General features: G+C 36.5%; 1 protein-coding gene across 1 annotated transcript in view; it reads left to right on the forward strand.

Annotated features, from left to right (window-relative positions):
* Nucleotides 1–8,281: 8,281 nt before the first annotated feature.
* The window catches only part of LOC121327744 (5-hydroxytryptamine receptor 1F-like), a 52,447-nt gene continuing 33,232 nt past the window's right edge, over nt 8,282–27,496 (forward strand). The window contains exon 1 of the mRNA XM_041271928.1: nt 8,282–8,413. The gene's annotated coding sequence lies outside the window, so the exon portion shown is untranslated. The remainder of the gene's footprint in view (nt 8,414–27,496) is intronic.

Genomic DNA, 27,496 nt, shown 5'->3' on the forward strand with positions numbered 1-27,496 from the left:
TAGCTTTTGATTTCCTCTCCTCCTTTCTCTCCCATACCTCCTCACTGTACACCCAACCCTCAGTGAGTGATTCGTGCCTCTTTATATATGGCTGTGCCAGGACTCAATTTCTAATTAATCATTCTTTTGAACTAATTTGTGCAGTCCCTGTGCCAATATACATACAAATACACACTACTCTGCATGTGAAGTGATTGTGCAATCCCTGTGCTTAAATACAAATATGTATTTTAAATAACATGCGCTACATAACCCACACTCTCTGCACCACTACATGTGTACATATAAACATAAATATGCACAGGGGCAGGGCACCACACCACAGTGTCCTTTGTGTATTTAGGCTATAAAAAAAATCTGGTAGTTTTAACTAATACAGGAAGATCTATCATGTGCCTTCATCAGACCTTGAGTAAGTGTTTTTGAAGTATTATAAACCAGATATCAGAAATCTATCATGAAGTATTTGCCACAGTTGCATGTCATCTCACACATAGAACACCTGTTGGCCTGCACACATTATTTAGGGATTATTTTATTGTGGCAGTTGATTCTGGATTGAACCATTTTGGGGGGGGGGGAATGTTATTCTCAACAAAAATACAAATATTTTTCCTTTTTAAGCTATTCATGAGTAAAACTTTGTGTGTGTGATTTATAATACGTTAATATGTCACGTGTAGGGTGTCTCTTATTGTAAACAGATGTCATTTTGCACTGTTTGAGCAGCTACCCCTGGTCGTGCATGCCAGTGTCTTCAATGTATTGTTGTTTATCCTGTAGAAATACTAGGACCCTATATTAATTATTTAAATGAAAAAGCAAATCATTCATATCAGCTTGTGTAACACTGTACTGATCGTCAAAAGGATACAGCACACCTTAATAGACATTTTCTTTGCTTTCCATACAGACCCTTACCACTTTTTGTTAAGTAATAATGATGCCTTCCTCTCCATGAAATTCGCTCTATTGTCTCACTGATCTTCCTCTGGCAAAGTGGAAGTAAGCGTCATTCTGTGTTGCATGAGCCAAGACGCACTTTTATGAAACAACAAAGTAAACAAAATAAATAATTAAACAAAGAAAACACAAAACAGAACCCAAACTATGCCATCACAGCGCAGAGGCAGGGAACACAACCTACTCTCAGTCCTTTCCCTCAAGTAACTAACCCAGGGAGCTGTCTCCCCACTCCTCTTTTATACAGATGGCCATAATTGATAACTTGAGAATAGTCATTTTCCACTTATTTCTGCAGGGATGGGATTTTAATGGAAAACAGCCAGGCACCTGATTATACAGTATCTTTATGCAGAGTACACGAAAACATAAGAAAGTTATGAACAAGACGAGTACTGTAGCTGAATTGCTGTACTTACCTGAGATTTACTGGCAGAATCAGACACTGTTAATCAACTTGTCCAAATAAAGCAACACATCTGTGTTTGGATTAAGTGACTAAACATGACTGACATGATTTATTATATATAATATAATTTATTATTTAAATATTACCCTGCTCAGCAAAAATCTAGATTCCTTGGCAATAGTTATTTTTTTTCCTTTTTCTCCCTGCAACAAGCCTCCACTATTACAGATAACCCCTATGCACTTCTGTATCACCTGTCTCCCAAGAAGCTCCCTGACTAAATTGTGTTTTGATGTTTTGAGCGTCTCTGCTTGTTGGATTTTTGGCACAGTTGTTTGGTTATTCTTTTCCCTTGCAATTAGCACACTGTGCATAATGAGCGGAAATTAATTTTGCTGTCTCAATTATGGACAACGCATTTAAATAAAGCAACTCATTGAATAGATCACATCTTTTTAGTTCTATAGTATTAGAGCAATCATTTCCAGCAGTAGCAGAATGAATAAAAGCCTCAGTTAGTCTCAGTTCACTTGACGTCTGAAATAGAGACATGTTTTATTTATTTATTACAGGTGTTGATTTAACTACTGGCAAAAAAAAAAAAAAGACTTAAATAATAAAAACTATTCACCCAAAATGTACAACATTAACATATTGTTATCAGTTAATAAACTAAAAAAGTACCTCTTGTAATAATAATCATTTCTTTATTTTCGTAGGTTTACCCTATAATTTTTTTTATATAATTCATAGTTTATTGCTTTTTAATATACAATCTAATAACAATACATTTTATTTATTTGCATGCAATCAATACACATTAAAGTATATCACAATGTTTCAATAGTCAATAGATACATATTTAACTCTGATGTGCTTCTGGTATATACGAAGTACACTGGAAAAATGCTTGCAGTAAAAGGATATAATAACTTTGGGTAGTAGAAAACATATAGGTACAGTATTGTAGCGTTTCACGCAAGAGGCAGAAACCGGAGAGACATTTGTTTCTTTTTCAATCCTTTATTCACCCGTCCAAGCTCTGTCAGCTTCTCAGGAAATGCAGAGCAGGAATTACAATCCTGTTGGGTCAGGCAGGATTATAAAAACCTGGTCATTCGACACAAGAGGATCGCACATGCTGAAGCTCAATTACAAACAGAGTGTGAAGGTCCTCGAGTATCACTGTGTTATTTGTTCCAAGATGAGGCACTTTACAAGAGTTTTACTAGTTAGCTTTCAGCCCATGCTTAATTGTACTGATTGAGATGTTCTCTTTCCTGGCTACTATCAGCCTCCTGCATAGGCTGACATACGGAGGGTTAGGGTTAGGGTTAGGGTTAGGGTTAGGGTTAGGGTTGTGTGTTTTAATCTTTCTGTATAACTTACTATGCTCCTTTTATGTGGCAACAATGTTTCTTTTAGCACATTTATGGAGTTTAAGATGGTATTTTAAGGGTCTATTTCTTTTTGTCAGTCTGTTTTATAGTGAAACAACCGCTATTTCGAATTATTGTATTTGATTTAATTAATGTATAAATTATAGTCGACGAAAGGTGAATTGAGAGTATCTTACTTTTAAGTAGAATTTGTATTGTATATGTATTGTTCATTTTTACTTCTTTGTTTGGATTTTCATTCACAAATTGAATATTGTGTTGTTTATGTTTTCTACAGTTGGTTTGGTTTCTTGTTTTATTTTAACACAAGTATTTTGAAGATTTAATTTGCATGGTGCACTTTACACTACTGCAAGTATTGTACCCTAGATGCTTTTTTCTGTTAATATACCTAAATACATTAAAATTAACCATTGTGCAATAGCTGTTAACAATACATACAGTACATATTTTAAATCTTTTTTTACTTTTTTTTGCAATAAACTTTTTGCTTTTAATAATATACGTATATGTGCAAGAACTGTTAACACTACGTGTGTTATGTTTCAAATCTACTTTTATGTAAAAACATTTGCACTGTTATCCTATTTGCTGGTGTTGTGCTTGGGTGGGGCTGTTGTGTTATTTTAAATCCTAGCCCAATTACAATAACCTTTGTATTTTTACTGTTAACCTGTTGGGAGTTGTATTGTCAGTAAACATTTGTTTTGGTTATTATTTATATAGCTATATGATATTGTAGTTAAGCTGCATGCTTATAGTCAAAGTGTTGTGACCTACTTTACAGACAGCCTCTATATACCCCTAGATTGAGATACACTCAGTAACGTGTGATAAAGAAGAATGCAAAGCGTTGTGACTTGCTAAATTTCATTTTGGCGTAGTCGGCAGGATAACCTAACATTTGCTGAGGTAAAGCATGAAGCTATGTCTCGTGTAGAAGTGTATGATGAAGAAATTCCTCATTTACATTGTCATATTACTGAAGGTATCAGATATTCAGTCAATCCAGTCCCTGATCTACAGCAGCGGAGAAAAGAGATCCGGGAAGAAGTAACTAGAGAAATATACATAATACAATGTACAGTGCCTATAGAAAATCTACACCCCCTTTCACAATTTTCACCTTTTGTTGCATAAAAATAGTTTTTTTTTTCCATTTATCTGCACGTCCTACCCCACAAATTCCAAGTAAAAAAAAATATTCTAGAAATTTGCAGAAAATGAATTAAAAATAAAAACTGAAAAAGCTTGGTTGGATAAGAGTCCACCCCCCTTATAATAGCAATCCTAAATTAGCTCAGGTGTAACCAATCGCCGTCAAAACCACACACCAAGTGGCCCCCACCTGTGTTAAATTGTAGTGATTCACATAATTTAAGGATAAATTCAGCAGTTCCTGTAGATTCCCTCTGCTGGGTAGTGCATTTCAAAGCAAAGACTCAACCATGAGCACCAAGGCTCTTTCAAAAGAACTCAGGGCACAGTTGTTGAAAGGCACAGATCAGGGGATGGGTATAAAATAATATCAAAGCCCTTGGAGCATGGTCAAGAGGATTATTAAGAAGTGGAAGATGTATGGCATCACCAAGACCCTGCCTAGATCAGGCAGTCCCTCCAAACTAGATGACCGAGCAAGAAGGAGACTGATCCGAGGGGCTACCAAGAGGCCAATTGCAACTGCAAGAACTACAGGCTTTTATGGCCAAGACTCTTCAAAGTGTGCATGTGACAACAATATCCCAAGCACTCCACAAATCTGGCATGTATGGTAGGGTGGCAAGAAGGAAGTCATTACTCAAGAAAGCTCATCTTGAATTCCATTTGAAGTATGCAAAAAAACACTCTTCTGTAGATTCTGTAGCCATGTGGCAAAGTTTTGTGGTCTGACGAAACTAAAATGGAACTTTCTGGCCTAAATACAAAGCATTATGTTTAGCTCAAACCCAACACAGCACATCACCCAAAGAATAACACCCCTACTGTGAAGCATGGTGGTGGCAGCATCATGTTATGGAGATGTTTCTCATCGGCAGGGACTGGGGCACTTGTCAGGATAGAAGGGAAAATGAATCGAGCAAAGTACAGAGAAGTCCTTGAGGAAAACCTGCTGCCCTCTGCAAGAAAGCTAAAACTGGGACGGAAGTTCACCTTTCAGCATGACAACGACCCAAAGCACACACCCAAAGCTACACTGGAGTGACTAAGGAACAAAAAGGTAAATGTCCTTGAGTGGCCCAGTCAGAGCCCCAACATAAATCCAATCGAAAATTTGTGGTATGACTTGAAGATTGCTGTCCATCAACGCTCCCCAAGGAACCTGACAGAGCTTGAACAGTTTTGTAAAGAAGAATGGTCAAATATTGTCAAATCTAGGTGTGCAAAGTTGGTACAGACATATCTCAACAGACTCACAGCTGTAATTGCTGCCAAAGGTGCTTCCACCAAGTATTAACTCAGGGGGGTGGAGACTTATCCAATTAGTATCTTTCAGTTTTGTATTTTTAAAATATAATTTTTTCTCTCAATAAAAAACTTTTTTTCCTCTTAACAGTATAGAATATGGTGTGTAGATAAGTGGAAAAAAATCCTCATTTAAACGTGTGAAACTCTGAGGCACTGACACAAAAAAATATGAAAAAAGTTCAAGGGGTGTGTATGTGTATATATATATATATATCATATATATATATATATATATATATATATATATATATATATATATATATATATATATATATATATATATATATATGAAAATGTAATTTAAAGCTGTTTACTTTTTAAATTTCACATAATCATATTTACCAAGCGCAAGGCAACAAGTTGTTTTGATAATCAATCCTGTTAAACTACATTCAGTTGCAAAATATTAAACATTTTGTTCAGAACAATAGCTTATGTTCTGCAGTACAACCGTGTACTCCTATAAGATTAGTTCTAGTCTCCACAGTCTCTGTCCATTTGAAGGGATTTTGACATAAATTATTCACTGCAGGTTTTATGGCCTTTAAATGGATTTAAGTGGCAGAATTGCACAGTATAGATCCCAGAACCAAAAAAAACCTGCCATGTATGATTTCTAAAAGAACCCCCATCATCCATTAATATTAATAAGAGGACTAAGGAAGAGATAAAGGTCCTGTGCAGCATCACTGGTGACGTTATCATGTCTTTTACAGGTTGTACCCACAGCAGGCTGGTGACCTACAAGGTTCAGTCGTTTGTGATGTCACCAAGGTTTGATATCCGGATCAGGGACAGGGCTTGCTGACATTAGAAAGAATAAAAGTATGCTGAAGTCAAGGTGTAACCTTTGGTTAAAATGTACATACAAACGGTTATTGGGTTGTTATCTCACATCCGTTTCTATTGCTAAAGCAGCTCCCACTTATAATGCTCAAATGCAGAAGCCTCCTAAGATATAGATGAGTTAGTGTGTGTGAACAGGTGTTAATCATGCCTAGAGTCAGGATTTCATGCTAATTTATTAAAAAGTGGGCTTACACCTTTAAAAATGATTAATACTTGCATTTTATTTCTTGAAACTTTTTTTCATAGAATAAAAACATTGCACTGTAGAGGTGATTGTTTGCTGTGACCTTTCAACTCTCTGTTTTTTTTTTAAGTTCTGTAGGCTACTTAGAAACAACATCTCTGCTCTGGATTGCTCGGAGTAAAAGCAATCCTGGCTTTAGGCATGCGAGATCAGAGGATACTCACACGCCCTCAGAACAACCTTTGTGCCACAGTGCTAAATAATAGCTTACCCTCCATATATAACAGGGAAATTGGATGGGATTGGCCAGTGCTGGTAGATTATTTTTCTTCTGGGATAAAAACCCCTCCTACTCTGTGCCATGCCCTTGGAACTATTTGTTTACCCATGCTACCTTCCTCAGCCTCCACAAGATTCTCAGAAGCTCATGTACACGTTTGTAAACTTGATATAGTACACCATTGGGCCCAGGCGATGATGAAGCCCTTGCTTTCTTCACAGCTTGCTCCACCTCCTTCCACAGGAGCAGAGTCCTCTGTTTGGTATTCTTCATGACTTGATCTGATTTTTATAAAAGCTGGTTCTTGCACGCTTCTTTTTACAACGTTTTTGTAAGCACTCTGCTTCGAAAGCTTATGTCCTAAATCATTTTGCAGAAGACTGAGGGCCTCTTCCTGACTTTCTTCAGTCCTTTTCCACTGCTTCCTCAGTTGCCTCCTTTCTCTAACCAGGCTATTCACTGCTTGTATGTACACTGTATTCATTGATGGGTTCTTCATTCAAGTTGCAAATTATATAGTAACCAATGTTGCGGTTCTCTTTTTACTTTATTAATTTGAAATGTCATTTTTAGAATTTAGGTCAGATTAATCATTGTCCAAAATGTTCTCGAGGAAGGGGTATATCCCAAACTGCCAACCCCCCCCCCCCCCCCCCATTTTAGCCATACTAAAGCTAACAGGTCCTGCATTTTTGTTTTTCACACGTACAGGAGCTTCTAGTTTTGCTCTCAAGCTGAATTACCTGGTATTGTATTCATGTATTCATTTTCATATTAATGCTGCATACACTCTCTTTCATATAGGGGCAAACAGCTATAATGTTAATGAAAAGCAGGCAGTGAAATCAAATATGAAAACTCAGAGTTCTTATTGAGTTATTATCTAACCATGTACCATGTATGAGATAATATATTTATTAGAAATATGAGTTTTGCAAATACATTCCATATATTTTCATTTTAATATAATATTACAAATAAATCATTAATATATTTATTTTTGTTAGAGTTAATGGACTATAACCACTACTGTTGACTACTTGGCACGGTAATAGGGAAAATAAAGTGAAACATAATAATAATAATAATAATAATAATAATAATAATAATAATAATAATAATAATAATAAATACGCAAGAGATCACAATTAAATCTGGGATTTCTGCACAACGCCTGACTGTAATACAAAATGACATAATGTATGTTTTAACAATGCATTTCTTTTCAGTGTGTGTCAAATTTTTATTTGTAAGAAATTACAGGATGGTAAGCTGTTTGTGTAGCCACTGAAGAACATCACATATGAACAAAAACAAAATCTGGATCATGGCATGCTTCATGCTTGTACACTATTGGCCTCATGGTTGTCGAATTATTTTTATCTTTGATAATGAAGTCATTTTGGCAATCAGAATATTATTGATGAAATGTTACAATTGTCACTGAATAAAAACTGCACTGTAATTACTCTGGAGAGCTGAAGGAATGCAGTAGTTTATTTAAGCGCAGCTGCAGATCACGACCACCCAGCAATGCTGATGGTGATGACAATGCACCTATGGTTTCGACGGCGCAGGAGAGAGTGAAGGACGCGGATGGGAGAGGGGTGGCTTTACGCGCAGTTGTGCGGAGGCGGCGCTAGTTCACAAGCAGTGTATCAAGAAGCTCTGTCATCAGCGCGCTACAAGTGCAGCGGCAGATTTAGTTCATGCACACAACCACTGAGGAATCAGGCTCACAATTCACCAGCAGTGCTTTCTTTTTTGGGGGACCGAAGCCTTAATAAAAGCACTCCGTTTTAAAGAAGTGACACAAAACGTCCTGGCTTGGAATAGATTATCTACAAGATGACTCCAGACAAGTAAGTAAATGATCAATACACTACTTTTTTGTGGTGAATCATGAAACTCCTTATTGTATATGTTAATTTTTTTGTGCATAAAATGGGTTTGAGCTATTTTCTTTTTTTTAATTGCGAGTGTGTTGATTTATAAAAATATGTATCCAAGTGATCTTTGTATCTGTTCACACACACACACACACACACACACACACACACATATATATATATATATATATATATATATATATATATATATATATATATATATATATATATATATATATATATATATATATATATATATATATATATATATATATTAACAGCTTTTCACTGTCCTGTTGGTTCAGTTGAGTTACGATACATAAAAAAATATGCACGTCTTGTTTCTAAAGGTTGCGTTTGTTTTTAATAAAGCATTACCTGAGTTTCAAACAGTAGTTAAAGATATGATTTCACTTAACATGAACACATAGATATTGTTAAGACAGATGTTACTATCAGCAGTATTATTACTGGTACTGAGACAACTGATTTTTTTCATTAAACACGTTCTCTAAACATTGGGGGGTATAAACAAATTCTAGCCAGTAAGAAACATTGCCATTATCAGGGCTATATTTAATTGCTCTGAAGTTTAGAGAAAGTAGGAGAAATAATTAGTTTCATCAGAAAATTAGTTGCCTTATTGGGAGTTATAGACGTTATTATTCAGATAATTAAAATATAAATAGTATGGGTTGCTGCTTCACTGTACATATGCACTGTGCATAATCTAACAATGAAAGATGGACGGAGGCTGTGTGGTCCAGTGGTTAAAAAAATGTCTTGTAATGTGGACCCAGCGTATTCTATATTCCCTAGCACCCATACCAGTGGTTTTCCACTGCCCAGAGACTATTGAGCCATATATTAAAAAATGTATCCTAAAAATATATATTAAAACATATTTAGAAACACTATTGCAAAGTTAGACATTGCTGCTTAAAAAAAAAGTTTAAATTATGCTTTAAAATATGCCAACATATCTATTTTTTTAATACATGGAGATCGACTCATATACAATTTTCCACATTTTATTCTGAAATACATAAAGACATATTTAAAAAAATATATTGTGATTTATATTGTAATATGTTCCACAAAATATTCCTGAATGTATTTAGACATGTTTTGAAATATATTATAATTTTCTGCTGTGAATGGTTCCGTGCACATTTATAAACAAGTTTACTCCCTGGTACCCCAGCAAACTGCACATTGTTTTATTCACCTGCTGTTTCCCCGATGACTGTTGACAATTGATGTATATTTAAAATCCTGCAAAGCGTTAGGCATAAGTGAACCTCAGATATTTCAATAGCTGTGTTGAACTTGCTATGATTAACAACCTCTTCAATAATGCTCTCTCTGTGAGAGGAGGTGATATTTGAGACCTGAAACCATTTAGCCTCTTAATGGGATATTTGGTCTTTACCGACCTCACCGATTTTATTTATCACAAAAAGTAAACCCAATTGATCCTTTTATGAACAAATGCAGATTGAAACTCATTTAATAATTAAGACGCTGTTACTACAACAGGAAACATAAGAACATAAGAAAGTTTACGAACAAGAGGAGGCCATTCGGCCCATCTTGCTCATTTGGTTGTTAGTAGCTTACTGATTCCAAAATCTCATCAAGCAGCTTCTTGAAGGATCCCAGGGTGTCAGCTTCAACAACATTACTGGGGATTTGGTTCCAGACCCTCACAATTCTCTGTGTAAAAAAGTGCCCCCTATTTTCTGTTCTGAATGCCCCTTTATCTAATCTCCATTTGTGACCCCTGGTCCTTGTTTCTTTTTTCAGGTCGAAAAAGTCCCTTGGGTCAACATTGACAATACCTTTTAGAATTTTTAATGCTTGAATCAGATCGTCACGTAGTCTTCTTTGTTCAAGACTGAATAGGTTTAATTCTTTTAGCCTGTCTGCATATGGCATGCCTTTTAAATCCGGAATAATTCTGATCGCTCTTCTTTGCACTCTTTCTAAAGCAGCAATATCCTTTTTGTAGCGAGGTGACTAGAACTGAACACAGTAGTGCTGCAATAGCACTGTTTTTTTTTGGTGCAGTATGGTATCACAACACAAAGGATTTGACAATCGTAACACTAAACACTAGAGTACAGACGTTTAAGCCACTTTAAGACAAATAGAGTAAGCCAGACTTTGAATGCACTGAGAGTGAAACAGTATTGTCATAATGTTGCATATGGCAAGGGAATAAGATTCCCCTTGCACAGCACTTATTTTCACTAATACTTTTATTCATTTCACATGTCATGCCATACTGATTATTTCAGTTTTAAAAATGTCCCCCAAAAAACTCACATTGGGAGGCGTGGTTGAAATTTTAAAATAGGACCCTGAAAAACACTGTTTTTACACAGGTTGGGAGGTTCAGTAGCCAATTATCATGCAATCCAGTCTTTTCCCCTTCAGATGTACTGCATTTCAGCCACATCTGGCTTGCCTACCAATTGGAGAATGAAATGTCAATATGGGGCTTTTTTTAAAGTCTGTTTGGCTTGTATAACCCATAATACAATTCCTTATCTTAGCAATCAGGGTTTTCTTCACAATATGACAAGTTGCAAGGTGGTGGGGAGTGCCTCGTCTTTTAATGACTGTCAGTCATTTTAGCACATATTGTAATTAATAATTTAAGTGTTAAAATGAGAAAAAATAAAAGGTGCAAGGATCATTGTTGTAACTGAGTGATTTTTTCATGTATGTGGGACACTTCGGAATGAATTGTTGCAACTCAAAAAATGCTGCAGCAACACTGTTTGATTCTCTATCTGTTGGTAATAATCTTATTTTAATGATTGTAACAGTGGCAATATACACAAACATGCATGCCGTTAACACTAGAACCGCCGGATTTTTGAACTACCTAGAACAACCACATGGGTCACTTTGACCCATACATTTTTAAACTGCTTCGTTATAAAAATGAAAGACATACTATTGGATACAACTCAAAAGTTTTATTCATGAACATCATATCTAACATTTGCATCGCAGAAACACCTATTTAAATGGAAAAGTAAACATAAAAGGCTTTATTTTCAAATTGAGTGCATGTACAGCATGACTACAGTGAAAAAATATAATAAAATACACATTTCAAAAGAAACGGGTATGTACATATATCCGTGTACAGGTGTAAACAGGTATATGTACACACAAAACTATAAAACTGCATTGTTTCTAATACTACATATAAAGAAAATATAACACTACTTCCGGTATGATGGCTGCATTGTACTCTATGGAGAAGCGTACGCATCTGCCAGCTGACTGTGCCTGCATCCAGGAGCTCGGCTGTAAACACAGACGCAGTTCCATTGAACACTATTGTGTAAACATGTGTAAACTGGTACATACAAACCTGTAAAACCAAAATGTTTATTTTTTTTCTAAAAGTAATATTAAAAAAGAATATATAACATATGTTTCATATTAGGCACATAAGTTGTTATCCTACCTGTCATTTCAGTTTGCTGTATGCATCTGAGTGCAGCTTGCCGTATTCCAATCAAAATGACTACTTTCAAGATTAAATATTTCATTCATATATATTCCCAGTTGCATTTCTGGAATGAAATGAAGGATTGTTGTCTCCCAGGTACATTGAAAAATAAGCAACTAGGCTTTTACTGAGTTGGCATCTTAACAAATTCACAATCATAGCAATTTCTGTCTCGTAGTCAGTCTACAAAGAAAGAATGGCTTGAAATATAAAAAACACATGCGCTAAGAAGAGGAGGTGTGTCTTGTTTGCTGTATTTACAAAAAAAAATAGAATATCTTACGTTATATAAAAAAAAGACATGTATTGTAATGCATGGGTCACATTGACCCGCATGGCGGTTCTAGGTAGAATAGTTTATAACTTTATAATTTTTGAGATTCTTGTTATCAAACGCCGTCTGGATATTTATTTATTCATATAGTTAGAAAAAGTAAAAAGCAGACATGCATGTACAATTTACCATGGAAGAGTAATTAACATTTTAAATGCAATATGGGTCAAATTGACTAGCATGGCGGGTCTAGTGTTAAAACATATGGTTCTACCATTCCTACTCAGTGTATAAGTCTGTGATCAGTTATATACAGTAATTGACCCCTACCAGTTTTTCTACAGATCTGTGTCTTTGCCTAGCTAGAAATCAACAACTACAGGAACATGTCCAGTCTATTTCCATTGTTAGTTGTAGGCTTGCTCATTTTCAACAGGTCTGAAACCTGTTAATTGCTCAGCGGGTTGCAGGGGCTTTGCTTTTTCATGTGGTCATTTTCAGTTCATTCTCTGCTTCGGACCAACAGCTGACCAAATCCGTCCTGGGGTGGAGATATTCAAGCTAAGGCAAACCACAACAAATTAAACAGATATCAATCTTACCTGATGCTTTCCTGTTAATGGTATTTTGTGAGACCATAAGAAAAAGGTAAAAAAAAAAAAAAAAAAAGTTATTTGCAGTAATTATTTTTCACCAAAATCATGTTTGCTGATTGCCTGTGTTGTTGAGTAAAAAAGTTATAGTAGTAAACAGTTTATTCATTGAAAAAAAGATGATCATATTTCCTTGGGTATAATACAGTTGTTTTCATTTGGAAGTGAAGCTTTGACAGGCATGTTGAATCTGTGCACAGCAGACATCTTATCCACTCTGTTGTTGAATTAATTGCCAGGCTTTCATTGAAAGCTTTGGGAATCTAAGTTGTGTCATGAATAAGGGCTGGTTTTCTACAGTAGATATATAAAAGATGGGGGAACAATCATTTTCTTTGAAGGCTGCTAGAACATGTAAAGCATGTGAGGAAAGCATGTTGAGGAAGCATGCTGATGTCAAAAATGAGGCAAACCTGACAACAATATGGGAAGCTGTCTCTCAGTTATGAAAGGGTTCTGAAACAGCCCTAATGGGTTAGGTTATGGCAACTGGAACATGAAGTTTTTCCATCTCTGTAGATCTTGTTTCATATCCCTCATCACATAAGGACCTTTTTGTGTTTACCAGTAAAAGCATAGCAAAGTATAATAAGGCATAACGCAATGCCTCATTTGAGAAGTTTCTCAAGCCTAAAATGCTGGTAATTTCTAAAGGAATTGACAAAGGTGAACCAGTTCAGAATGAAAAAAAAAAGTTTCATACAATGTACAATGAGAGAATGGTTTGCTTTTTCATAAGCCCATGGTCTAAACATCGTTGGACCGCAAATGAAAAAGTGGGATTTATTTTGCAAGCCTGCCAAAAGAGCTGGCCTATTTTAAATTAGGTGGTAACAATGTGCTTATTAAAAAAACACCCTATTTCCTGTTTGCAAAGCCTGAAGCCGCTGTCAAACAGGCATAGGAGGATGTTTTTTCTCTGCTTGATAGATTCATGTGAACTGTGTGTCTGTCTGCATGATACATGGTTTTAACTTGTGGGTCAGTTGGGGATTTTACAACTCTGTGAGGTACACAGCATTCACTGTGTTATTGATGAAACACAGTGGGAGCAAATGTGTGAGACCTTCTGGATAGGCACTGAGGGAGTCGAAGGGATGCTGTTTACCACAGCACACTGTTTGTGCCCTCTTAGCAAATGAAAAAATCAATACAAGGCAACTTCCAGGAGACAACATGGCATTCCAGTTCAGTAATGAGCCAGGGAGTCCACAACTCGTCATGTAGTACTCTGTAGATATGTAGAGTGATTTGGCATGAAGAAAAACTCTGCTGGACTAGAATAACAATGTACTTTTTTGTGCAGGCAGTATCATTAAATTCATTTTCATATGCTTTGGTCTAAGCAGAGAATACATTTCAATTATTGTATGGATCTACAGTACCTCCCAACTCCCAATTAAAATAAAATAAGTATTTGCATTGTCCAGTCAGCTGCTACCAAATTTAATTGATATTTCTGCACCACCCAAAAAGAGTCTATTATTATATCTTTGTGTGTGTGTGTGTGTGTGTGTGTGTGTGTGTGTGTGTGTGTGAATACCAGGGACATTCTGTTGAAAAGTAACACAGTAAATGTCAGTCTTGGTTAAGGATGTTGCTACTAAAAAGAATGTGTCAGTACATGGTATTATCTAATGCATATTTTACCAACTATAAATGCATTATATGTTTTTATAAATATGATTTTCTCTCAATGAAGCAATTGCAAAAATCATACACAAGATGTTATCTTATATTAAGTGTAGTGTGCCAATACGTTTGCCTGTAACTGTAAATCCCCAAACAGCCTATTGTTCTTCATGATATTCAGTTATTCCTGAAGTACTGTATTTATTGTATGGAGACTGCTATCAATCCCTACTATTTTTGCAAGAAATGTGTTACTATTTTTTTATGTGTGTGCTGTCAGCGTTGCCGTTTTCTTGGTAATGTTACTCTAAGCCCACAGTACATGCCAAGGGTGCATCACTTTGTCTGCCTCTGTAGTGTATTGCAAGCTTAATGCTCAAGAGACTTTTAAATTAATTTGCTTGCTGTCTGGCAGTGTGTCTGCATTTCAGTGAATGTTTTAAGAGCCTAGATTGTATAGTGTTTTTGCAGGATTTGGCTTTCCATAATTGTTGTTTTGTAATTATTATGAAAAAAATTGTTACTGTTTGAACTAAAACTAACATGGTATTTGTGTAGTTTTGACAGTGGTGTACTCCTTTACTAAATCTGCACCGTTAATTTGTGTTTGGTGTTTTGTGGCCCTATCCCACATAAAAATGCCATAGTGCCATCCATAAACAGTATAATTTCCAATAGTATACAACGGTGAATGCTATAGCAGACTAGTGTTTTTGGACAATGCTATAGTATTTTTGTATATGGTATAGTTGCGGAGTATTAATATTTAAATGAAAAAATAAGTAATTATGGTGGATCTTTCATGTGATGTATTTCTGTCAGAGTATTTTGGTAGCTATTTTTTTCTAAATATTTAATATTTAAAGTCTAGCTTGGATAGATTAAAATAAAAGTTCAAAAGTTGTCATCTCTGCATTACCCCATTTACACTGCAGGACCAGCTCCTCTTACCATGTGCCACATACCCATAGTTTAAATAACACTGTATTAGACTTGTATGTATTTATTTAGTTCATGGCAATTTGTATTTGTAAAACAAACCCCTACTTATGATTCTAACTCCAAGGCCACGTTGGTAATAACTCTGGGCCACCTTTGGGCAATGCCCCCCTTTCTCACAGATTATATTGGGCTTTGTAGCCGGGATGTTTAATGATGGAACTAAAATGTAATTAAGTCAGTCTGCGATTGCATTGTAATTCATAAGCAAAGCAGAGATACATTATTCAGTCTTGTCAGTGTAAGTTTGTAGTTTATGGATTTTCTAAACAAATTTTTGAAATTCTAAACAACTAATTGTGAACTTATTACAACACGTTGAAAAGTGGCAGGTTAAATGGCTTGGGTTTTGTATACGATAGTTAAATTTATTCCCGTGGTGGGCAGTGTCTTGCATGGGGTTTTTCTTATGTGATCTTACTACAGTGGAATCTCGGGTCTTGGTTGTGCTATCCTGGTAATGACCTCTCAGAAGGCATAATGTTATGAAGTCATAATGTTTTCACTGGTCTTGCTGAAGGGAGATTGATTAACAGTCTTCCACCTGTCCTTCCCTCCTGTCTACCGTTTCTCCCTGATTTTAGCCACAGTCAATGTCTCCTAGTACTGAGGTTTTCCAATGACATGCAGCTTGGTTAGGCAAACACTTATTATTTTTGGCTAACAATATTCTCACCTTCTTTACAGAGTTTCTCGGTAGCATTTATAGAAAAGTATTGATGATGTCCCAGTCAAATGTATATTATGAGCATTGATTTGAATGTCCTGTGTTTTATTCACCTTGTGCTGTCTCTGAAATTGAATCACCTGACAACTGAACAGATAGTCTGTCAGACCTGCTGTCTTGCCCATCACTGAAACCTGTAATAGCTTTTAACTGTTTTCTACAGGTGTATGTGACTGTAACAAACTCATTACACTGATGTAGACATTAGCCAATATATCAGTCAGCTCAACATAGTTTTTCTTGCCAGTGCAGACAATAAGATTGCTAAGAGGGGCTTTAAAACCTTAGTTCATAAAATATTAGTTCTTAATATATTTATATTTTTTTCACCTTTCATTTGTATGATGTTTTTGAGTCCTGTTGCTTCAATATGATTTTTTTTTAATCTGTATCATTTTAAAGGTTACAGGAAAAGTAAATTTAAAAAAAAAGTGAGATTCTTAACCTTTTAAATGGTTCATAAGTCAGTCCAAATTCAAACTGAGCACAGAGAGAAGAGCTTGAAGACATGAATAGAAGCTGTGCTTGAATCTACTGCTGAGGAAGAAACAATTCTAGTCTTCTTTAAAAACCCTATTAGTTCTACAGGGTTGGGTGGAAACTGAGACACCCCTAAATTGCAGCTGGTTACACTGCCATCATGTTTCTAGAAAGAAGCACTGCTAGTGTACGTTACACCAGTGCAAAGACTGGGACTGGTTGATCAGCTGCTGCTTCCATCATTAAGAATGTGTTCATGTAGTGTAGGCAGAACGCTGTATATGTTAATGTATTATATTCATCCTAAACATTTACTATTTCCTTCCCTTTTTATTTTAAGGTCACCCAACTCATTTTAGTGTAGCTCACACTATATCACAACTTAAAGGAGTGCTAATGAAAGTAATTCTATTTTCTTATAGTTTCTACTATTATCACTGCTCCTTTTTTTCTTGTGCTGAAGATCTTTTGGTGCTTTGCCTATTTGTATTCTGTAATTTAGAGATACGGTACGTACATAATTGAAATAAAATGCTACAAAATGAATGTTTACTGCTGCTTCCTGGCATTTCATGAATTGTAGTTCAAACTCACTACATCAGTCGAACTGTAATCAGACCATGTGACGTACAGCACAGGATGCAGCATTCTTCATGACGCTGTTTTTGACACTGCAAATCTGCCTAGCTGTAGACCTGCTTGCTAACATATTTTTCTTCAGGTTTTAAAGAGCATATAAAGTGAGGTTATTTAAAGATAGAGTCAATATACTTTGCTGTAATTTCTTGCATTTGTTTCCATGACCACAAGACAATTTGAGACCAGAATCAGAATAACCTCCAGCTCGTTCTCACAGCTCTCTTAGCACTACTGCTGGTACATTCCAATGCCATGGTAGAGCAGCACAGATGAAAAAGTGGACCTGAAACAGGCCAGAGAGACACACAGACAAGCAGGCAGGTACTGAGGTGCAAAGGAGCGGCGCAATGTGGATTTAAACACAAAAAATCAAATAAAAGGTTCAAACAGAAAACACTGCTCACAGAGCAAATAAAACAGATAAACAGTCTCGAACACAAAATAAAGCAGACCTAAGGTCAGGCTGGGCAGGTGCCTTCTATCCTTATTTCTTTTTCTTTCTTTATAGTTCTTGCTCTTGGATTCTCTGCTCGCTCTCGTTCTCTCTCCTAAACACTCTACCCGGAACACAGAAAACTGCAGGGTTTTAAACAGGTGATCAACTCCCGATTAGCAACAGTTGACCAGTGAATTAACTCGGGAGATGGTCAACTTCATCACAAGATATTTGTGTGGATGAGACTTCCCCACCCATGCTTCTAAACAATAACAAACATTACTGCTTTGCCGCCCTATAAATATGCACAGGGGCGGGGGTACCCCATTCTAAAATACACAAACATTTTCTTTAAATAATAAACAATACATTTTAAATCACAATAAAACGCAACACATATAAACCAGCAGGGCTTTGCCCCGCCCCCTTTTCATGTGCAGAGCTCCTAGCCGTCCAGCTTTTGTCAGACTGTTATGTAGTCCTTGGCTTGCAGTAGAAAGGCACCCCGGAGTTATGTGCCTTTTCAATGTTTGCTTTTCATTGGCTCACAAAATGTCTTTTAGAGTACAATATGTTTTTGACGGGTTCTTCATTAGAACACAATGAAACCTCTTAATTATCCAATAGGGTTTGCCACTGATTGAGTGTGGCAGGACCCTTATAAAGGTTTACCATAGTAAATACATAGCAAAGAGTAGTCCAGCATAGTATGAGCATTGTAAATTATAGGGAGGTATGGTAAGGGCTATCAATAAACATGGCAAACCAGGATAAATGCATAGTATATCATGGGAAAAGCATGGGGGAAACTGCAAAAGTACCATGCAAAAATACAAAGTAAACTTTTATAAAGGAGTTACTGGTACTACCCGTTTCTTTTGCTGTGATTTGTCCTTAGCTTGGTTATCGCCACCCCAGCAAAGTCCCTGCAACCTGTTCCACAATTAATAGGGCTTGAGTCAGCTCAAAAATCAGTACATCTCTGAAAAACAAAAGCAAGCCTGTTTATGATACTACCCAGCTTCTAGTAAAGGGATTATCACAGAAAGAAATCCATAGTCAATTTCAATAAATTGTCCCTGCCCCCATTTTTTTTTAGCAGCAGGGCATGTGGTCACCAAGCACAGTTATCTTTGGTACTGAGATTACCTTTGCTACGCAGCAGTGGAAACAGTCCAAATTGGTTGTTTCTAATTGTTTTCTTGGTTACACCAAGAATAGTTTTAATAGGGGAGACTGCAGAGCTGACACCCTTCTGGCTCATGCAGCTCCAGCATTCTGTAATAAACTAGAGGAAAGGTGGCTACCATTTAATTTCATGTCTTCCTCTGTAACTCTGGGGATATACCACTGTATCCTACGCAAACGGCTCCCTGAATCGCATGATGGTGTATTGTTAAACCCAATCATTTGAAACACATGCGACATGTAGGAAATTGGCTGTCACTCACAGGAATCATTTACTACCGATAACCATGATGTGTTGGATATGGAGTCTCTGCCATTCTCTTTCATTTGGATTTCATCTTGGCTAAACAAACATCACAAAGGGTCCCATTGACAGCATAGTGACAGCAGCCTCTCACACAGCCAGATAATGAGTGAAGTCAAACTCAGAGCACAAGGAACACAATCCAAGATCCTAAAAAGGGAAAGATTGTATCCACTGGGAAGACTGGTGTGCTCTTCAGTTGTCACACAAATATATAAGCAATTGCCCCTAAAATCTGCAATGACCTTGTGAGTAGCCCTACAGATACCCACACTTATATATTAAAAAATATATTCAAATAGACTCCTAAATAATATACAAATGGTTACAATGCAAGCCAATTACTGCATTAGTTTGTTGTACTGTAGTTGTTTGGTTTTTATTAATCATATTTCTTTCTTAAGATTTCATTAAAAATAGTTATTCAGGGCAATTCCTGGTGTGCTATTGTGGAGTTGTGACTGGGTGATGGTTCAAGTTTACCCCCACCAACAATCACATTTTTCACCTCAGGAACATGGAGGTTTTTGGAACCCAGGAAACAGCAGCTTGGTCGTCTTCACAGGCATAAATATGTATTTTGGCACTGAAGAATACTTCACACAAATCACAACTGATGCTCACAGATTTAACAGGTTGTGTACAAAATGACTGACACTCACAAAGACAAGATTATGAATAACACAATGGCCAAGAAAGCAAAGACAGAGCACTAAATACTCCTAAAGGATCCATTACATACAAACATAAACGGTTATTTAACATTCACTCCATATCATAAGATTCATTACAATAAAAACATTCATATATTTTACAACAAATGTGTTTCTTCTCCTTTACATGTTTTTTGTTTACCCTGCATGAATGCCGACTTTGTTTATAAACAGAAGATTGATAAACATTTCCCTTATTCTATGTTTACTCATTATTATTATTATTATTATTATTATTATTATTATTATTTATTATTTATTATTATTATTATTATTATTATTATTATTATTATATTATTATTATTATTATTAATAATAATAATATTCTCTAGACCAGGGGTCTCCAACCCTGGTCCTGGAGAGCTACAGGGTCTTCTGGCTTTCATTTCAACCGAGCGCTTAGTTACTTAATTGAACCAATTATTAGCTTAATTAGTGAAGATTAACAAGTATTTTAGATCTTTAGCCACTGATGATGTAAAGACACCAAGAAAACCTGCAGGATTGGGGCCCCCTGCTCTAGTCCCTAACTCTTAGCAGTAAAGACTGAAGATTAGCATTAACCCTTCTCTTGGGAGATTACCGAATATATAGCTATACAAACACTTGTTCCACATGTAAAACTGCAGCAGCTTCATTAAGATAAACTCCCTAATCTAAACAAAGCAATATACCATCATATATCAAATACAATTGCTCAACAGCATAAACGATACATAAACCATGGCTGTGTTGCCAATAGAATAACAATAATAATAAACACAGTAATGAGCAGACATTTCATGTTACTGTGAAGGTCTCACACTCACAGGAGTACACACATGGTTAAAGATTTCCACTCCAGCTTTTCTGCGGTAATGAGAGGTGGTGTTGCTTGAGGAATGGGCACATTTTGTAGCCTTCCAAAATATCTACAATTTGAATTCTTAGCAAGTTTCTATATCTGTTTCTATATATGAAACCTCTATAAACCTTTGATGTTGTTCATTATGTAAATCATGTCCTGAATATAAATATAAGCACTAAAACCTTTTCAAGTAAAAATAACCTGATTAGTGACCAGAGACTAAAGCAGTGAAGAGGAGGAGCTTTGAAAGACCCACTCACTGTGTTCTTAGAACATTCTGATTCTCAAGTTGTACGCACACAGCAAATCAGTGTTTATGTTATCGTAGTCGTAATAAATAAACCTCTTTTTAAAAATATTTAATATATATTTAATAGACTTATCAAAACTGTAAATAACCTTTTGTTTGAGAAAATATCACCATTTTACCCCCTAAAATTCCTTACAGTACCACTGTTTTTAAGTTAATAAATAAATAACAATAATAATAATAAACAATAAATAAAAAATAAACACAAATAAATAATAAATAAATAAAAATGAGCAGCCCATCAACCTTATTGTTGGGAAGTAGCATGCTCTCCCATTAGCCTGGGTGTTTCGGGGGGGGTGTAATTCATATCTCCGATGTCTGGTGTTTAACAAATAGAGTCATCAGGAGAAAAATGTCTCATTTGTAGTCAGAAGACATGCACAGTCATGCGAATTCATTTGCGCATGCCTAGAATATTTGCCAAAAGCTGTCACAATTCATGTAACAAAACATTTACATTTATTTAACTGAGGGTAAATACCCAAATAATGGTTGCAAAAACCAATAAAGAAGTTTAAGAAGCTATGCCGACAAGTTCTCTTTGGAATCAAAGAACAGTATTGAAAACTTTCTTACAGAACCCACCAGATTAGTCTGCTTTAAAAAGATGTAAAAGACCGAAACCAGCATAACGTACCAGATTTAAATGGCCGTTTCCATGCTTACTTAGTGGAAGTTGTTTAGCCATGCATGAGCAAGCACAGTGCGCTTTTAATACCTCTAAATATCACTAAACTGGGTCTGGTTTTCATTTTACACCAAATTGTAATGTGAAGATGTTCACCATCAGATAGATCTGTCAACTCATCAACATCTTCTGTAAAAAAAAATAATAATAAATTCTTTCAGGTCACTAAGCATTCTTGGTTATGTAAAGCATTTTGATATGCTCTCCAGTAATGCTATGCTTTAAAATCATAGTATATACGAGAATCAAAACCAAAACCTAAGATACTGAAATGCTGCACATCATAATAAAAGGTATCTCTCTTGGTCTGGTGCGTGAAGTCTGACTTGCCATATATAATGCACAACAAAGAGATGGGCTCAGTTTTGGCAAGAATGTTCTGAATTACGTTTTCTTTATTTGATTTTATGAAGCAAACATTATTATTAATCACTAATTGATTGTTTATTGTTTAGTAAAAGCAACATTCTAAAAGTTATATTCTATTTTGACATGACTATAGATTTTTCAAGAATGTTGTCCCACGGACAAGAAGTTTTAAAAAGCACTCCTGATGTTTATTTCCCATCCCTCTGTAATCACTGCCTTATTAAGCCTATGGCTTTTAAATAATAATAATAAAAAGGCAGCTTCTTTCACTGGTTAGAATCTTGACTGGGTAGATCAGTTTTACCATTCAATTGATTATTTTATGTCACAACAATCTCTAATACACCTGACACATTAAGCTGGTTCTGTAAAGAGCATTCATTAAATCAAATTGCCACACCCCTTGAATTCTGACATAATAATTGCTCAAGGAAATCACGTTTGCTGGGAATTATCAACCTTACTGAAAGATTTTAGATAAAGCAGCATAGCGTGATCATACTCCTTTTTCACTGAGAGCTAGCTAGCTAGCTTGATTAGGCAAGAATCTAAGTACTTGGCTAAAGCACATTCATTGTCACAGTGCCCATACAACCTTAAAGGGATACTTCAAATCATCTGCATTTCTCTGATATTGAATGTCTTACCTGTTTACTATCCCTGTGTGTGTTCTCTATGATTTTCTATAGTTGTGTCTGCTTGGATCAGTTGCTTCTGAAAACACTCCTCAAAGCTGGCTAAGGGGAAGTTAGGATACCTTTAGTGTGCGTGACACAACGTGTAATGCTTCCACAGCTTTGAGAAGTCTTCTTTTGTTAGAAGAATTACAAATAATGATTTTTTCTAAATATGGAATTGTCACAAAAACGGCCGGAGTGGGTGACGTCAGAGAGAGGTGGAGTTTGGTGGAGCTGAGCGAATGGTTTTGCTCAACATTTAATGAGTGAACAGAACAGTAAATAAAAAGGTTGTAACAAACACAAAAAAACACAGGACACGGCACATTCGCCAAAACAAAAGAGACAAACAAAACGTACTATACAGACAAACACGGTGAGTTGATTTAACAGTTATTCTTATTCTTATTCCCTCTGTCTCCAATCCCGTTCTCCACTCACCGAACATACAACCCAGAGTGGGTGAAAACATGCAGCTTTTATGCAGCTGTACCGAGACTCGATTAGCAATCAATCATTCAATTGGAGTCTAGGTACAACTGCACGTGAATTAATAAAGTGCAATTCCCTGTGCTCACATATTACATCTTACTTGCACGTGAAGTGCTGTGCAATCCTTGTGCCTAAATACAAATCTACATTTTAAACACTCGTGTTACACAGACCCGTATATATCCCGTCACACCAACATTAACACACAACATATAATTCACACAGGGGCGGGCACTTTGCCACAGGAATCATTTAACAAAGTATTTGTGTTGGCATCAGTACCATTTCTGAATTTAAATAATTGCTAACATCATTTCTTCAGCAAACTATCTAACCCCACAAATGTCAGTCTCTGTGCTTGAATTAGAGCTATTAGCAAGTTTTCTTAATAGCACTTTATGAATGCATTTGGGGAGTTTCCATGTTAATTATATGAGCCACGAAAATGTAAAGCACTTTTTCAATAGAGCGTTATTAAAACTAGGAGAGGGTCAGCTTTTAAAAAATGTGGTATTTGTCCCATTCTTATACACAGGAGTAGTAGGATGATTTCTGTCATTTCAGTTACTGGAAGGCATCAGGGAGCAAGAATTAGAACAGGGAAATCCCATGTACCCCATATCAGACCCTGAATAAAGTTAGACAACTGCAGACACAGCACTAAAACAATGTGAAACATCTTAAAAAGTATACCACACGATTACAATAGTCTATAGTGTATTTCTCTTTGACTCAACGTGTAAGGAAATAAACAATAAGTCACAGAAAATCATACACAGCATGTAATATTACATGTCACATTACTGTTGCTTGAAAGTAACAGAAGTACAACTCAAAAAAAAAAAATGTTACAAGTAATAATGTAACAAGCTTACCGGTATATTAGAACATGAATGTTAAAATATGCTCCCTAGTTGAGCCATTTTTTATTAAAGCAAAGTCTTTTTAAATACAAGCTACATTATCCCAATATGCCTACTGGAGGTATTACGTGTGTCAATTTATTTAAAGGAGATAATAAGGTAAGAAGCACACTATCATTGTTAAAAGGGTGCTATTAACACACATTATTTAAAACACCATTTGGGCTTTTGTGAATTACAGCGAAAGCAAGTAGGAAAGTTTGGAGGAGTGATAATAGCACACCTCCTATCTGAACTCCAGTTTTACCACTGGTATGTGAATCGGGCCCAAAGATATAAACAGGCTAGAAATTAAAATATTGGGAAAATGTGAATGCTTAAAAGCATCCCTTTCACTGAAAAGTGGAATGGAATTCAAATCCTATTTACAGTAGATTTAAGGAAAGTTTGTTTGTCCCCACTTTTTTTCAAATTAATTATGTATCTGATGCAAATAGTTTCTTGTTAGATTTATATGTGTAATTTTGAACAGTCACGCAGTTTTTTTTTTTTTTTATAATAACCAATAGTTCCTGCTTACGCAGTAACTACTGTGTAATTGCTTGGGATTGTCCTTGTAAAAAAGCATTTTGTTACCTGATGTAATTATGTGATAACACCGTGGCACAGGTCATTACCAAGTAATTTATTTAACCAGTAGGTGCCATGTATAACTGGGTGACAGCCCCTGTTAGAAATACAGTCAATTTTTGTTTGACACATGTCTGTGTAATAAATAAACTGAGGTAGTTATGTAGATGCATATGTTAATCATTTTATTTTTCATAACAATTTCCCATTCTAAATCCATTTAAGTGTACATAAAAACAGCAATATTGTTACTTTTTGTTACATTATTAATAAACCATGTAAATAGAAAAGGGGAAAACAACTTACTGTTCTTGTGTTGCTGTATGACACCTTGTTTGCGTTTTGCGGGTGGGTTAGAGGATGGGTCGGTCCACATTCCGGTGACAGGGGACCCAAATGGAGTGGCAGAGGTGACTGGAGCACAGGCCAGTGACCTGGTGGCTATAGCTGCAGGCTCAGGTGTGAGACACGTGGAGCAACTGTGCCTGGCGATACAGTGAACTGGGAATCATGCCCAGTGATATGAGGTCTAGTTACAACGGCAGGGTATCTAGGAGCCTAGGGCAAAGAACCTGACCAACAGCCCCCAGATCAGTGCGTAGGGGTTGTGGTCAGAGCTGTGGTGGAGGTAGTCTCCACCTCCTCCCCCTTCTCTTTAGCCGATGAATCTTTTTTCTTGGGTTCTGGAGACAGCTGTGTTTGTCCCTAGGGTTCTGAAGACAACAGGGCTTCTCTCTCGGGTTCTGGAGATGGCAATTCCTCCCTTAGGTTCTGGAGACGACAGCGCTTCTCTCTCGGGTTCTGGAGACGGCAGCTCCTTCCTCAGGTTCTGTAGTTAGCGGGGCCGAAGAGTGAGTCGAAGACATCAGGGCTCTCGAAGAAGAGAGAGCCACAAGACTCTGCCGTCGACTCTCGGGTTCTGGAGACGGCAGCTCCTTCCTCAGGTTCTGGAGACGGCATTACTTCTCCCTCAAGAGACAGACTGCAGTTCAAAAAAATAACTATTTTATTATAAATAAACACAAAAATGAAAGGGCACAAGGGCCAAAACAAAACAATTTAAACACAAAGAAAGACAAAAAGCTAAATTTACAAAAATAACAATTTCCAGGCTGGGCAATGCCTTCACTGGATTCAAACTTTCCAAACAACCAAAAAACCCCAACCTGCTTCCTCAGCTCCCTCTGTCCAAATGAGAAGCAGAGGCCTCCTTTTATATCAGGTGGCTGGGCGCTGATTGATCGTTAATCAACCTAATCAACTAATCAACCCCAGCCACCTGAACATAATAAACCCAGGCAGGTAGGGGAAGTTAACCCCATCCCTGCCAATTTAAAGGGCAGAGCTTTGCTCTGCCACAAACATATTCATGCAAAAGACTTGAAATAGTTCAAAATCCTGCATTTCTGCTTGGCTGTTTTTACATCCAGTTTCACCACACTTCATTTTCTCCTGAAGGTATATCACATAACACAAAAAGTGCAGATTTCTTTTACAAGCCTTTTTGTTGTTTGCCATCAAAAAGGCATTTGAGAATCACAGGTTTTAATTATTGTCTTGTGGTGTCTTGCCTTAGTAAATTGGTAAAAGAATGAAAGTAATTATTGTTTTCTAACTCCTGCATTTTAATTTTGAATAAAACACTGTGTTTCACTTTTCTGCCCTTGGAAATGGAAACTTCACTACTCGACTAAATCTGTTAACCTCACACTAATATAATATACAAGAAATGTGTAACAACTGTGTCAATGCTTGTTTAACTGTACCAGGTAAACCTCTATCTATGTCCTAATGCAGTTAATTATTTAATTATACTCTACCTCTTAAAGCTGGTGTAGAATGGATCTCCAGTACCAGTTGCCCATTCCTGGTCCACAGTGAGACAAAGGCTAGACAAGTGACTGCGTGGGTTGTGGAATGTTTTTTGTATATAATCTGCATACATGGCAGACATGCCAAGTCTCACTCTTTTGGTGTGGGACTGTGACAGAAACACAATAATTCTTGGTTCTAAATCTCCCTTCCGACCTGTGAGGGAGCTAAGCAGCGAGAACAGAGTTTACATGGATGGGCTGGTCTGACAGTTCTTTCCCAGGGTTCAAGGGAAGTCGGTCAGCCTGGAAGGAGGCGAGACTCTGTTGCAATTACGCATTAACCCTGAAATGAAACGACGTGGCAGCCGCAGATTGGAGAGACCGTTGCACATGTTTACCAAGGGGTCATGTGTGACAGCATAAAAGGGGACAGAGAATCGTAATCTGTTGCTTCGTTTTGGTTTGAGCTTTTAAACCTGTAAGGACTCATGAGAGACCCAGTGATAAAAAGTACCGCAAGTGTTTTGTTTTGTTTGTTCATAATTGTTTGTTTGTAATTATTAGGGCCAGCACAAAACCCGGAACAGCACTTCACTTTTATCACGAATAAACTTGTGTCACCCATCACGAACACTGCAGCACACATCCAGTGACTGGTGACCGTGTTTGTACATTCTGGTAAAGATATGTGTGTTTATTATTTGGGACTGCAACCCGTTTGTTTGTTTCCAGTGCATTACACATTGTTGTGTATTGCCTGGAATTATTGTTTGGTCACCAGTTCAA

The sequence above is a fragment of the Polyodon spathula genome, chromosome 15, assembly GCF_017654505.1.
Source record: "Polyodon spathula isolate WHYD16114869_AA chromosome 15, ASM1765450v1, whole genome shotgun sequence".
In the NCBI taxonomy this organism is placed as follows: Eukaryota; Metazoa; Chordata; class Actinopteri; order Acipenseriformes; family Polyodontidae; genus Polyodon; species Polyodon spathula.